At 49.5% G+C, this 15,996-nt stretch overlaps 1 long non-coding RNA gene across 1 annotated transcript in view; it reads right to left on the reverse strand.

Annotated features, from left to right (window-relative positions):
- Window positions 1-415: 415 nt before the first annotated feature.
- The window catches only part of LOC119978033, a 28,563-nt gene continuing 12,982 nt past the window's right edge, over window positions 416-15,996 (reverse strand). Inside the window, exon 3 of the long non-coding RNA XR_005463352.1 lies at window positions 416-623. This is a non-coding gene — a long non-coding RNA (uncharacterized LOC119978033). The remainder of the gene's footprint in view (window positions 624-15,996) is intronic.

The raw sequence follows: 15,996 nt of genomic DNA on the forward strand, positions 1-15,996 counted from the left end.
GTTAGTGTTGGAAGATTTTGAACAATTTTGACTTACTTACCTGGATAGTTACCCAGGAAATCAGAGACAGAAAATTCTAACCTAACTCCTGGGTAACTACAAAACTGAGCCCCCACCCCAACTCCCACTCAACACCTTGACTACCCCCCACGATCCCCTAGCCCGGCCTCACCAATCCAAACCACTCAACGCCCGGCTAACAAATCCCTGACTCCTTCTGACCTAACCTGACTAGCTCGCCTGACTGACCCCCCCCCAACTCCCCTTGCGCCCTCCCGACCACCTGACTCCACCGACCCCCCCCCCGATGCCCCCCCAAAACTCCCCTCCCCTGAGCCAACCTGACTAGTCCCAGGCTGCCCAACCTGACCTGACCCCACTTCATCACCCTACTCATTTACCTTACCTACTCTATTCGCTTACCCACTTACTTTACTCAATGCATGCACTTACCTTGCCTACTCTACCCCCTTACCCACCCTATCTCCTTACCGACCTTCTTTCTGTACCTATTCAAACCCCACTGACCAGAATATGGCAACTAGTGCGGTAAAAGGCGATGCCATTTCAGCGTGGATTCTCTCTGCTGCTCCCTCTGAGGATTTTCTTTACGCCGTCTTGCCCTGAAAAATCAGAGGAACTAAGTGTGTATTTTTCTTTAACTTGTTCAGGGTCGGAAACAAGTATTCGGATCCTGAATGGAAGACTTGGGCCAAAATGGCAGCCAAGTTGCACAATGCAAAGTCTCAAGAGCAATGTGATAAAGGGCAACCAATTTGTTTTATTGATGTTATTTTAAGGATAAGTATCAATTGGCACATCAGGAACTCCATGTTGGAATAGTGCTGTGAGATCCACCTCAGAGGGTAGTCTGGCTCTTGGTTTAATATCTTATTTGAAAGGCAGTGTTGGCCGGGATTCGCTGCTGCCTGTCGTGGGAGTTCCTGATGTGGCGGAGAATCTCGTGTTGGGCAAAACAAATGGGCAAATACAAATTCATGCATGGCAAGGAAGAAGTAATCCCTTCTGGGCGCCATGCCAGCGCGAACCAGACGCTCCAGGGGTGGTAAGTCTCCCAAATGAAGAATCCTGCTCAGCATCTCTGATAATACAGCATCCCCTCAGTATTCCACAGGGGTGTCAGTCTGGATATTGTGCTCAAGCCTTTGGACCTACAGCCTCGTGGTTCACAGGCACGATTGCTAGTTAGACTCAGGACCTATGGATCATGAAGGTGAAAGTCACCCACTGCTAACCCAGATCTAGTAACTCTTACTGGGAAATACATATGTGTCTGTGGGAGGTGCAAATAGGATTGGGCTATGCTGTGACAATCTCCTGCAATTAAGTAACTGACCACAGGGATACAGCCATTCCAGTCCTCATCCAAGGAACACTCTTGCATTGTTTATGTTTACAGAAACTGAATGATGATCAAGGTCAGAAACCATGACTAGTTTTTCCACTTCTAACCGGCGGTGGACAGGGAGGAGGGGGGTGGTAAACGTAGTTTAATATAGATGACGTATTTGAGCGTTTAGGAGCAACCTCTTTGTGGTTTGAAAACCCAAAATCATTTGCCCTTCAGTTTCCCAATCTGATACATATTTGCAAAAGGAAGACTTAAAATGAGGGAAAGGGCAGAGAATGAGATTAAACAGATCGCTCTTCCAGAGCCCTAGCACAGGAACAATGGATCAAATAGTCTGCTTTGTGCTATTGATACCTATAATAGTCTGCTTCTAATTAATTTGCCATTCTTTGTTTCATTTCATTCTTATCCTTAAGTTATTGGTTGAATTTAGGGGCGGCATGTGGCACAGTGGTTAGCACTGGGACTGCAGCGCTGAGGACCTGGATTCGAACCCCGGCTCTGGGTCACTGTCCGTGTGGAGTTTGCACATTCTCCCCATCTCTGCGTGGGTTTCACCCCCACAACCCAAAGATGTGCAGGTTAGGTGGATTGGCCACGCTAAATTGCCCCTTAATTGGAAAAATAATAAATAATTGGGTACTCTAAATTTATTTTTAAAAAGTTATTGGCTTAATTTACTAAATATTTATAAAATCACTCATTTTCAACTGTTACGTATGTGTTTGCAAAATTGAGCTCAATTATCTGATGACACAATCGGGCGGAATCTTAGAGATGAAGGGGATCTCGGCCATTGGCTAGGTAGCTGGTGAGACCCCTGCGTCGCCTCTTTTCGTGAAGACCCGCCACATCTTGTGCCACTCAGGACCTTGACAGGCAAGTGTTCAGCCATTCCTCCTGGATCAAGGACCACTTGGACAGAAGTCCCACCTGCAGTTGCTTCTGCTAGTACGACACACACCTGAGGCCTCAGATTGAACAGGGACCCAGGCACAGGTGAATGATGGTGGGAAGGGAGTTGCAGGAAAGGAGTTGTGGGAGAGGGCGTCAGCTGCAAGGGCAGAGTGGTGGCTTTCAGCCAGCCAAACACCCTCCCTGATGCTGGGTTCCTCAATCAGGCATTGAATGCCTTTCAATGAGTTCCGCTCCCCCAACTCTTAGGTGTCCGCAAGCAAACATGGCAAGGTTTGCTTGTTGTGTTCCACACATGGCAAGCCCTCTGCCTGCTGCAAGGTTAATACCAGTGAAATGAGGATGAGGCACTTAAGTGAGTCTCAATTGGTGACTAGGTGGGTATTTGATTTGATTTGATTTGATTTATTGTCACATGTACCGAAGTACAGAGAAAAGTATCTTTCTGTGGCCAAGGGAATGTACACAGTACGTACATAGTAGACAAAAAGAATAAGCAACAGAGAACATTGACAAATGGGTACATCGACAAACAGCGATTGGTTACAGTGCGGAACAAGGGGCCAAACAAAGTAAATACATGAGCAAGAGCAGCATAGGGCGTCGTGAATAGTGTTCTTACAGGGAACAGATCAGTCCGAGGGGGTGTCGTTAAGGAGTCTTGCAGCTGTGGGGAAGAAGCTGTGGGTAGGTTGTCCATGAGTCTTTGCGCCCCAGATTTAAGTGGAATGGCAGAGGGAAGGTGGCAGGTGGGGACATCCTACCTGGCTAAATGCTACCCCCCACCAAACCTGCCAGGAGATGGGGCATAACATTCTATCCCAGGGGTGGGCAAACTAAAAAAAATTAAAAAAAAAAAAAAAATTTTTTTTAAGGTTAATGGAGGCGGGCTGTTGGGTTACTTACTGGTATAGGGTGGATACATTGACTTGAGTAGGGTGATCATTGCTCGGCACAACGTCGAGGGCCGAAGGGCCTGTTCTGTGCTGTACTGTTCTATGTTCTATATGAGGCGCCCAGAATCATAACCGGGTGAAGTAATTATTTTACGTAATATACTATGCTGCCCTTTGTGAATTGTGAATTTTTGAATGTGGCCCTTGCACGGAAAAGTTTGCCCACCCCTGTTCTATCCTATATATGCTTAAATATCATTTAATTTAATACTTTCTGGAAAAGTCCATCCAAACAACAGAGCTGCAGGCCTCGATTCAACGAAATTGGAACAAAGTCCCATGGCGAGCACATTGAGCTGCCTGTTTCCCGTCACGTTATATAAGGCGCCTCAGTGGGGAACACGCAGCTGAGACTGCACATAGCCCCTTGTTGTACACTGGGGAGCTCCCCAAAGCGATCACCCCCAGCCCGCCCCCAGCCCCCAGGCACCATCCTGCTCAAAGGGCATACAGCTGGGAGGCCCCCACATGTACCGTTCCGTCAGGTCCCGTTTGTGGGGACCAGTGATGAATGGCGCTCACCCAAGGTCTACGAGGCAAAGTCTCAGGTACCTTGGGAATCAGCACATTAAAGTGAGACTAGCTAACTCATTCTTAACATGCAGGTTTGCCAAAAGGTGACCCAGCCTACAATGGGCAGGATTTACATCGCAATGTCTTGCAAGATCACGCTGGATCTCGTGAGGTGTTGCGAATCGGATAGATCCCAGGAGCGCGGTCTCCCAGGCTTTTATCGCCATGGCGAGCTGCTTTTCAGGTGCAATATGGCCATTGGATCGCGCCCACAGTCTAGAATACAGGATGTGATTCAACAGAAACATTTCTAAGTGTCATATTGGGCATGTTTGGCGGGGTGTTTCTTGATGACCACGTTGGCGACATCATGGCCCTTATTCAATGGCGCTTCGTACTGTAAATGAACCCCAAGAGCTTCTCGTTATTACTGGCTGTCTCGCCGTCTAATTCGCCTGACTTGCGCCTCAGCTTCTCGCTCCGAACAAGGGGGAGCTGCTTTTAAATGCCCCCTCACCACACACTCTCCATCAACACACAAACATGGCAGTGCACAAACCTGCTCTTTGCTTTGGGGATGTCGACCTGGCCAGGCTTTTTGACGCTGTGAATGAGAGGTGGGGCATCCTGATTCCCCGAGGGGGTCTGAAGATGAACAGCAGATTCACCAATGCCGCCTGGGAGGCAGTGGCAGTGGCTGTCACTGCGGGCAGCATGATGAGGAGGACAGCCATCCAGTGTCGGAAGAAGAACAACGACCCCCACTGAGCTGCAAGGGTAAGTTACCACCTCTCTCCTGGCATTAGTTCCACCTGCCACCCCTCAAATTCCCAAACCCCCACCCCGACAGATCACTGGCTGACAACTTGCACTCTCCCCACATCGGATCTTCGGGCTTGTTCCTCAGAACCCCTTGGCACCCACCAGCACAACCCCTTCATGTCCAGGTGCAGTGCCCACACATACCACCTGCTGTCGACCCAACTTTTAAAACATTTACAGTACCCAATTCTTTTTTTTCCAATTAAGTGGCAATTTAGCATGGTGGTCCCCATTGCCTGCACCATGGTGTTGATAGTCTCAGCGATGCTCCTCAGTGATTGGGCCATAAGGGGAGGAGGTGGTGTACTGGTATTGTTACTGGACTAGTAGGCCAGGGACCCAGGGTAACGCTCTGGGATCCTGGGTTCAAATTCCATTACAGCAGATGGTGAAATTAGAATTCAATAAAAATCTTGAATTCAAAGTCGAACGATAATCATAAAAACCCATTGCCGATGGTTAGTGTCCAGCGTCCGTCCTCTCTGGCGGTGCCCATAGGGCCCTACGAGACTCCATGTTATGGAGGGGTGACTGGAGTGGGCTTCAGAGGCCTGTTCTCCTGAAGGCTGGGTAGTTTGCTGCAAACAATGGTCCATTTGAGTTTGCAGCAAACAACCCAGCCTTCAGGAGAACAGCGACCACGACACCACACAACCCTGCCATGGCAACCTCTGCAAGACGTGCCGGATCATCGACATGGGTACCACCATTCCACATGAGAACACCATCCACCAGGTACGCGGTACATACTCGTGTGACTTGGCCAACGTTGGCTTCCTCATACGTTGCAGGAAAGGGTGTCCCGCAGTGTGGTACATTGGCGAGACCATGCAGACGCTGCGACAACGGATGACCAGACATCGCACGACAATTGCCAAGCAGGAATGTTCCCTTCCAGTCGGGGAACACTTCAGCAGTCAAGGGCATTCAGCCCCTGATCTTCGACTAAGCATTCTCCGAGGTGGCATTCAGGATGCGCAACAACGCAGAATCGCCGAGCAGAAACTTATAGCCAAGTTCCACACACATGAGTACGGCCTCAACCGGGATCTTGGATTCATGTTGCATTACATTCACCCCCCACCATCTAGTCTGAGCTTGTGAAATCCTACCAACTGTTCTTGCCTTGAGACAATTCACACCTCTTTAACCTGTGATTATCCCTCTCTCCAGTAGCTCCATCTGTACCTCTAAAGACTTAATTACCCGCAAAGACTCACATTCAAAGTATCATCTTGCATCATTGACTTTGTCTATATATGTGTTTCTGGAAGCCACCTCTTCATTCACCAGAGGAAGGAGCTGTGCTCCAAAAGCTAGTGATTTTAAACAAACCTGTTGGACTTTAACCTCGTGTTGTTAGACTTCTTACTGTGCTCACTCCAGTCCAACGCTGGCATCTCCACATCATGGTCCCCTGTGTGTTTTGGACCTTGCCACAACCCATTCTCCATCCTCCGGCCCCTCTATCCTGCTTCTTCCCGGGTTCCTCCTCCAATTCCTCCTGGTCCACCTCCTCCTCCTCAGACGAGGCTACATGTCCCTCCTCCTCCTCCAGCAGTTGCCCTGTTGCTATGCCAGGTTGTGGAGGGCACTGCAGACCCTCACAAAGCGGGCGACCTTCTGGGGGGTGTACTGCAGGGTGCTACCAGAGCAGTCCAGACATTGGAACCGCGTTTTCAGCAGTCTGCTCAATGACAGCATATGTGACATGGGTCTAATTATAATGGGTCTCCACATCGGTCTCAGGCCTCCGCGCCGGGAACTCAGCAGGTATCCCTTGTCCCCAAGAGTCTACCCATCATCCTGGTGTGGTCCTCGAAGATGCCGGGGATCTCTGAGTGTCCCAACATGTAGCTGTCATGAACGTTCCTTGGGTCGTGGGCACACACATGCATGATACGGAGGTGGTGGTCACACACAATATGAACATTCAGGGAGAGGAACCCCTTCCTGTTAATAAAGGACACTCCCTGATGCCCTGGTGTGCGCATGGTGACATGAATGCATCCGGGTATCTTGGTGGGCCTAGTGCAGGTTAAAGGTGATAAAGTCTGATGTCCAGGCATATAGAGCATCCATGACCTCACGGATGCACCTGTGGGCTGTAGATTGAGAAATGTCGCAGAGGCCTGCACTTGAGCCCTGGAATGAACCCATGGCCTAACTGTTGAGGGCTACAGTGACCTTCACGGCTTTGGCCATTGGGAACGGGTGTCCTCCTCCTCCTCCACAGGGTGCCAAGCCTGCGAGGATAGAACATAGAACATACAGTGCAGAAGGAGGCCATTCGGCCCATCAAGTCTGCACCGACCCACTTAAGCCCTCACTTCCACCCTAACCCCGTAACCCAATAACCCCCCCCCTAATATTTTTGGACATTCAGGGCAATTTATCATGGCCAATCCACCTAACCTGCACGTCTTTGGACTGTGGGAGGAAACCGGAGCACCCGGAGGAAACCCACGCAGACACGGGGAGGATGTGCAGACTCCGCACAGACAATGACCCAGAGGGGAATCGAACCTGGGACCCTGGCGCTGTGAAGCCACAGTGCTATCCACTTGTGCTACCGTGCTGGCCTGAATGTGGCACAGATGCGGCACTGGCTCACTGTGGCACATGCTGCCATGTTAACGAAAGACCAACGACACCTCTGCACCGTGGGCCATCGCGGGTCTCCCCCTTTGGGTTCCCCCTCAGCCTGATAGGCGGCCGGTGTGTAGCGGTCCCCTGCACATGAGGAGCCAGCTCCAGCCTGCGTTGTCGCTGCTGCCTTCTCCGACATCTGCCCGCCTGGGCTGCCACCAGCAACGTGAGGGCAAACGCTGTAGGACCGACGCCACGTTCCATTTTGATATGAAATGAAAATCGCTTATTGTCACAAGTAGGCTTGAAATGAAGTTACTGTGAAAAGCCCCTAGTCACCACATTCCAGCGCCTGTTCGGGGAGGCTGGTACGGGATATCTGTAAGGAATTAGAGAAGGAGAGAGACCGACAATCAGCTTCATCCCGGGACCCTCAAATCCCATAAACCACCCCGCCCACCCTCACCATGACTGTCCCACCTTCTCTCAGAGTGCCATCCAGCAAGCCAGTTGTGCTGGCAAACCTCATTCACCTCGGTCACAACAGGAGCCCCTCGACTCCAGGCACAAGAGCGGGAATATTAGGGATACTGTGCTCAGGTGCCCTCAGCTGATCCATGCACTTGCCGTTCGGGAATATTTTGTTTATTAAACGGTCAACAGTAAAAAGGACTTGAAAATCAACTACGTAACATTCCACATAGCACACAGTAACAATTAAACAACAAAGACACGTCACTGTTCCATATTGGTACCAATACAAATGAATATCAGCTCATTTTCACAAAAAAAACACACGGTATCACCCCTCACGGGTTCCTCAACAGAAATGGAGGATAAGCCTGAGAATGTGTTATCATGTCCAAAGCTTTGCCGGAGAAATGATCTGTCCATCAATGTGTAACTTGTTCCACGTAGCAGTGACATTTTCCATCCAGGAGTCACAGCTGTGCAGACCCTCCCACACGGCCCAATCTCACCGGAACCAAGTCCTGGCATCCATGTATTCCACTGGCGCTCAAGGTGCAGTTGAACATCCTTGAATTCCAGTGTGTTTAACCCGCAAGGATGTGTCAGTTACTCACCACACCACCAACAAACGCATCAGCAATCTGTGAAAGCATTTCTTCAATGGCATCATCAAGTGGCCCATTTGGATCAATGTTGTGCACCAGGACCCACAGCGTCTTCTTACTTCAAACCAAATTGCCTTCTGGACTCATACCTCCCAGTGTTCCAGGACCCAGGTATCTCAGAAAAAAATGTCCTTCACCCCGGCTACAAAAAAGGAAGGAAACAGCAACAGCAGTCTCCAGGCATTTGCAGCCACCAGCAGGAGCAGCGGCAAATACAAACTGCCGCTGTGAAGCGCTCTGGGGGCCTTGGCCTGTGCCATCCTCCAACACCCGTACTCAACGTCACCGACCTCCGACATCTCCCCCCCCCCAACCCAACAACCCGCACACCCATCCTGCACACACTGTGGACAGAGCGCCGAAGCAGGTTGGAACGTCAGTGAACATGTGTTTGTTGCTGACAGTGCTATGTACAGTTACTGTGCCCTAACCCTTAACGCTATCCTATGAGCTACACCTGTGGCAACTTAACTGACGTCAAACTTTCTAACCCTACGTGTCCGAATGCTCCTTCTAGATAGTTTCCCAGCTGGTGGTGAAATGGTGGTGACCTGCTGCATAACCCACCCTGTGACCTGGGCCCCCTCTGGAGTGTCCGGGCTCGGAGGAGCCCAGCATTCTTCCGGGCATCATAGGTGGTGTGGTGGCACCCAGCTCTGCCCATTGCGCATCGGATGCACCAGGGACAGGTGGGGGGCGGGGGGGATTCAGATGTGTTACGGTGTTTCGGCACCCCCCCCCCCCCCCCCCCCCCGCCCCCCACATGTGCCACCGGTACAGGTCCCATCACCTCCTCCTCCCTTCGGGTGCCCGATTGGGGTACTCGTTGGGATGGAGTGTGTGGCCAGTGTGAACTCCGGGGGCTCCCCTGTCACCTGGTGCTGCCAATCATGGAGACCCGCTCGCGTCTCGACCAGGGTCTCCAAGCTTGCGGCCTTGGAGCACAGGCACTGTGCCATGTCCCCCTGGGACTGTGCCACGTCCCTCTGGCACCATGGCAGGTCCCTCTGGCACTGGAATTGGCTCAGGTCTGCCAGTGCCAGGCCAATGCTCTCGACGCTCGGAGCCATGACCCATTGCAATGGGGCCACGCTCTGGAGTATCACAGCAATGTTCAGGTAACCCTGGTCCATGGCTGCCTGTGACCTGGTTGCCCTCTCCTCGGCCTCAGTCACTGCCCGCACACTGTGCCCCAGGCCATGGCCGAGACCTTCACACCCAAGGTTGATTATAGAATTTTCAGTGCAGAAGGAGGCCATTCGGCCCATCGGGTCTACACCAGCCCCTGAAAGTGCACCCTACCCAAGCCCACAGCTCCACCCTATCCCCGTAACCCCACTTAACTTTTCAATACAGGGCAATTTAGCGTGACAAATCCACCTAATCTGCACATCTTTGGACTGTGGGAGGAAACCGGAGCATCCGGAGGAAACCCACGCAGACACGGGGAGAACTTCACACAGACTCCACACAGACAGTGACCCAAGTCGGGAATCGAACCTAGGTCTCTGGCACTGTGAAGCATCAGTACTAACCACTGTGCTACCATGCCGCCCTGGTTTCCACCGTGGATGCTACCTATGTGGTGTTGGCCTGGGTGGCACACATAGTCCGCACCGCCCCCTGCTCCTGCAAGCACTGGATGGTTGCTGACAGCCCCTCATGTAGTCACTGGCTCTGCACCTGCATGTCCCATGTCGATTCCAGAAGCGCCAGACCTGTATGACCGTCGGCCCCCTTGGGGGTTCCTACCTCCACCTGCTGTACCGCTGGATGTGTTTGGTGCGCACCAGATAGTGCCCCAGCAGCCTCTTCACTAAAATGGCAAATAGTGGAGGGTGCCAGTTACAGCAGTAACGAGAAGTCGGCGTCGTCCCCGGACATGCGCTCTGGGGTGATGCAGGGTTGCGGCTTGGCGTGGGCGACACCATCCAGTTCCTCATCGTCTGGTGGTGACCCTGAAAGGCACAAGACAAGACGCATGGTTAGATCGTGGGTGGGGGTGGTGTCGGGAAAGAGGTGACTCATGTGCCGTAGGGACATCGCAATGCATTGGTGTTCACTTGGTTGTCCCATGATGACCTCCGCTCCTGCAACTGCCCGCTCTCCCGTCCCGCCGACCAGGTCCAGCACACTCTTTTCCACGAGGGTGAGGGGCCTCAGGTCCAGAGGGGCCCCTCTGGTCTTTTCTCTCTCCATGTGGTTATGGGCAGCCTTCTCCCGCGGGACAGGTAATGCACAGTGTGAGACACTTGGACATGGGCAGCACAAGGGAGTCTGCAGCTGGTGGCCTGTGTGTGTGCGGGGCACCCGGAGGGCGGTAAGTGTGTTGGCAGGGTGGGGTGCAAGGGGTCTGCAGCAAGCCAAACAGACTGACCGCAAGATCTTGATGGGCATCCTTTAGTGGCTAGGCAAATGAAAAACTAGAAGTGAAATCTTGACCTATGTGTGAAACTGCGCTGTCAACTGCAGCCCAAGGTGTACTCAATCAAAATAATTGAGACATATTTGGAGTTTGATAAGCAACTGCTGCCTAGTTAGGTTTCCTCGGGAACACGTTTGCAGATCTTGCCTTAATTGAATCCTGTAGAGACCACAGGAATCTGATACCAAAGTCTGCAAAGCTTGCCAACATAGTCCAAATCCCAGCGATAAACAAATTGTGCAAACACAAACACTGCACTGTTTAACGTGGGCGGTAAGATGCTTATCAGAATGAATTTTTTTTTTCATCTTTCAAGGAGGCTGGCTTAGTTCCAGCCTATCCCATCATTTCATATACTATCTGATGAAGTAAAGCAAAAGAGCGTTTCAACAGAAGAAAATGAAAATCAAAAATGTAAAGCAACCATAAAATGCAAGAGGAGATTTCTGTTAGAAACTAATGGAAATTCCTGCTTGTTTCTGTTTAGGAAATGTAATCTCCTTCAGCTTCATATGATCTAATGTAAGTCAGATTGGTTTTGCTCGATACCAATTAGTGGGTGAGTGTGGGGGTCATTAACCTATTCTGCTCTCATGTTTTTGGCATACATTTGGCACCAGCACAGTGTGAATGAAGCAGTAGACAGTGCACTTTCACTTCTATCTGGAAGGTTACACCTGCCCGTAGACTGGGGTGCTGTGACTTCCTCTGACATTTGGAGTTTGCTTTCTACCAGGTAAATGCCTGGACTTGATAGTGACACTCGGAGTCTGAGGGAGCTGGCACACTGTGTGCTTTACAGAGCCACACATTCTGAAATGTAAATTTCAATGTCAGACTACAAGCCCCTGGAACAGGCATACACTACAAACCCGATAGACTAGACGTGATTCTATATTGATTGAGTGCTGTCTTGTTTTGCTCTTGGTTTAGCATAAGCGGCTTCCTTGATGTGTAGGGAGTCTGCAGTTGGTGGTCTGTGTGTGTTCTGACAAAGGAAGGTTCAAACGTGGAGATAACTTCAACACATTTATTGAACTGTTTACAATTCTCCTACTCGGGTTCGCCACTACTGTTAATCCTTCCATAGCTACTCAGACTGACGAACCAGTCTGCTACAATCCACGTGGTGGGTGTGTGTTCAATCAACCCTGTGTCTGTACTCACTGAGTGTCTCCACTGGAAAGAGGAAGATCATGTGTGCTGTGTCCTTTATATATAGGTTGGTGTAATGCCCCCCTGTGGTAGTGTCACCTCTGTGTGTATCGTGAATGCCCATTGGTCGTGTCCTATCTTGCTGACCTATTGGTTGAGTGTCTGTGTGTCATGTCTCTGATGCTCCCTCTAGTGTCTAGCTAGTCTACGTGTACTTACATTAACCCCTTGTGTATCTACAGTGATGCATATCACCATATCCCCCCTTTTTTCGTGTTATATATTTTCTGTACACTGTTAAAAAAAATTGAACAAAAAACAGCTAGATAAGCGATGCTCTGTACAAGTCACAATAACAGTGATCACTAAACAATAAGTCCAAATCATATGTGCGAGTCCAAAACCCATCAATTATCATGGTCGAATATCTTTCTTGTTGGGTTGGTGAGTTGGTGATTTTGATGGCGACATGTCCTTGTGAACGCCATCAGTGTCCCTGTGCATAAGGAACCAAGAAGTGGTCAAATCACTTTGTTGTCTGATTTGGAGTCTTTTTTTTCCCGATGCTTGTGATAGCAATGTTGGATGACATCTGTCCTCAAAGCCAGGTTGCCTGTTGGTAGTGCAGCACACGTGAAGTGGGAAGATGCATCGTCCTGCCATGGTATGTACTTAGCTGAGCAGCAACAGGTGGGGTTACTGGGTTACGGGGATAGGGTGGAGGTGTGGGTTTATGTAGGGTGCTCTTTCCAAGGGCTGGTGCAGACTCGATGGGCCAAATGGCCTCCTTCTACACTGTAAATTCTATGATTCTGTGAAACTATACTGAAATCTAAATGACCGGATCCTCGAAGACTTGAGAGGATTAGAGGCATATTTCTGTGCATCTCCAAAAATGCTGAAAAATGAAGGCTGCAGTCAAATTTCCTCCCTTTTGGGTGTCGGTTATCAGTCTCAAGCCTTGATTTGAAGTGGTGGCAGGAAGAAATGTAAAAGGGGAGAATGATGCACTGGGGTTATCATATGCCACTTGAGTGCTACTTCCTTGTGGCCAAATAGTGTAAAAATGCTCCATATGATGAAGCAAAACCAGTATGATCGAGCAAACACTTCTCACACAAAATAGGATAAGAAAAAGTAAGAACGTGTTAATTGCACTAGCCGTTCCCTGCTCAATCCACAACCACGGGACAGCTGCATTATATCGCTTTTAGTTATGTTTATGTTGTAAGACAGCATAACTTGGTTCACAATTAAAAATGTAATGACTAGAACTGATTTAGTGTTGACAACTCTGCTTGTTACATCAGTGAAACAAGGACGACCCGATATGACACTTTAAAAACGACTTCCTGCACATATTCTGTGCTGAATGTCAAAGTATGTACATTGCCGGGGGGGGGGGGTCCGCTCTTGCTTTCATGGGACGGGATCAACGGCGTGGGAGGGAAATCCAGTGGGAGCCCCAAAACACCGTTTACGTTCTACCAATGTCACAACAGGAATTGTGACGTTCAACATTGGGATCCCCAATTAAATGCCTTCCATACAAAGCTCCCCCCCCCCCCCCCCCCCCCAACACTGTTGGATTGTCCATTCTATAATAATAATAATCTTTATTGTCACAAGTAGGCTGACATTAACACTGCAATGAAGTTACTGTGAAAAGCCCCTAGTCGCCTACATGCCAGCGCCTGTTTGGGTACACAGAGGGAGAATTCAGAATTCTCAGCTGGTATGGGAATTGAACCCACGCTGCTGCCCTTGTTCTGCATCGCAATATAATCCTAACCAACGCAGTCTCAGTCCAAGTAAAGGGTTTTAAGACTCTGCTGGCTTCAAAAATCAGCCAGGATCCAGATGGACATCAAAGTTATGATCGTTAAGAGATGGATTACACTGATGCAATAAAGATTACTTATTTATTTATTCACTGGAATTTAGAAGTGAGAAGGGATCTTAAAGAAGCTTACAGAATTCTAACAGGATTAGACAGGGTAGTCACAGAAAGAATGTTCTCAATGGTGGGGGAGTCCAGAACTAGGAGTCATAATTTGAGGATAAGGGGTAAATCTTTTCGGACTGAGGTGAGGAGAAATTTCTTCACCAAGAGAGCGGTGATTCTGTGGCATTCGCTACCACAGAAAGTAGTTGAGGCCAAAGCGCTGTGTAATTTCAAGAAGGAATTAGACATAGCTCTTGTGTGTAGAGGGATCAAGGGTATGGGGGAAGACGGGATCAGGGTATTGAAGCTGATGATCAGCCATGATCATAATAAATGGCGGAGCAGGTTTGAAGGGCTGAATGGCCTCCTCCTGTTTCTATTTTGTACTTGTCCATGTTTATCTGTGACAGATTTACAGAACAAGTTCACAAAGATATTGACAACTTTTCTATCCTTTGCCCTTTCACAGTTATCAGTCCCGTGCTGCACCTCATTTTTTTGCTAATACCATTGTACAATTATCAAGGGGTGTGGGGGGGAGGGGGTTGCAAAATCACATTTTAGCTGTGATAATTACACTCTGCATGTTGAACAGCAATCTGCTAAGGTTCCATAGTATCTTTTCACCTCATCCACCTAGGTAATTCAACAACATTGATGGAGTTCATGCACTGCCCTATTTCCCTTCCTTCCTGTGTGCAATGGTTTACATTTGTTTAGATTTTGTTTACTATTGTTTGTCCCCACAGGACGGGCCAATAGGCAACCCCAATGAGAAGCGGCCATTGCTGAGACAGATGGAAAGTAAAAGGGTGTCTCAAAATGGAGGTGCTGGTGAAAGGCTTTGTGGTGTTCGTAGATCCGAGTAGATGCAATACAACTGAGCAAGCACTAGAGGGGCACAGGAGAGCTATATATATATACACAGGGACAGGAATTGACGACACACTTCACGGAAGGCAGAACTCGTAGCAGGACACAGACACAAGCAGGCAGCATTTGAGGTAGCCATAAGTTAAGCTCTGAAGAGAGAACGAATTCACAATAAAGCATCTTCTTCACATTTGAGACTACGAGCTTTATTAAGACACGAGGAACAACACATGGTACCAGGATTGGCTTCAGACGCTTACTACAGGACAACTCAGCTGCAGATACAGAAAGAACAAAATGGCATGGAAATCTCCTACTGGACATTGTACTTGGGAAGACATCGCTGATTTGAGGATGTGGCTTGGACACCACAGGCTTCAAACGGTTGAAGGAAAAGGAAAGGCCCAGAGCTGTTAGGGCTGACAGTCTGGAGGGGACGTCCCTCACAAGAATACCTTTTCCCACAGTGTACCCATTTGAGCCTTGCAACTCCATGTTGATGCCATAGACAGCAGCTTCTGTTGCTCTGCCACGCTCCTGACACTGGACCCTTGTGCATCCCATTAGATTCCATTGTCACACACAATTAAGGGATGACTGCTTTTTAAAATAATTTAATTGGTATCCCCTTGGACATGTAGGCAGCTGCTGCCTTAGGGAACCCATCAAATCTCCGGAAGTGGAATACGAGTGGAATAACACGCCTCAGTCTGATTTCCATGCCCCCCCCCCCACCACCACCTCTAAACCTGCCTCCTTGGGTTTGTAAGACTCCATCCGTTGTAATTTCCAGGCTTCCTCCTTCAACTCAATTCCATTGCTCACTCTAAGGGTGGAACCTTGTATCCTCCCACATGGCAACTTTGGGAGACGCTGCCACATTCCTGTCTCTACCCCAACAAAGCCCATGGCGGGAAGGTCTGTGGATAACCTTCCTGCCCCACCTCCAATTAAGGCCCTTGAGTGACCAAATTATCCCCACTGAAAGGACCCCAGCCTGCTGCCAGTGGTAACAATCAAGCAGTGGGCAGGGGAGAACTCACCATGTAGTGAGCATGATGAGCAAACTTTGGTGTCTTTTCTTTCTGGCTTGAGGACGGAGGTGGTGGTCCCTCATTCAAAAGCTACCCCTTTGCTGCTAACCCTCCTTGCCAACTTGCTATGACCCCAACTCTCGGCAGGAGAGATTTTGAGCCCTCAGGGTCCCTGATATCTGGGGAAGGCCCGCTGTTGACCTGCTAAATGCCTGATTAGCATGAGATGCAGTGGCCCTCTCGAAAAGAGGTGATGCTAGC

This window comes from Scyliorhinus canicula, chromosome 1 (genome assembly GCF_902713615.1).
Source record: "Scyliorhinus canicula chromosome 1, sScyCan1.1, whole genome shotgun sequence".
NCBI lineage: Eukaryota > Metazoa > Chordata > Chondrichthyes > Carcharhiniformes > Scyliorhinidae > Scyliorhinus > Scyliorhinus canicula.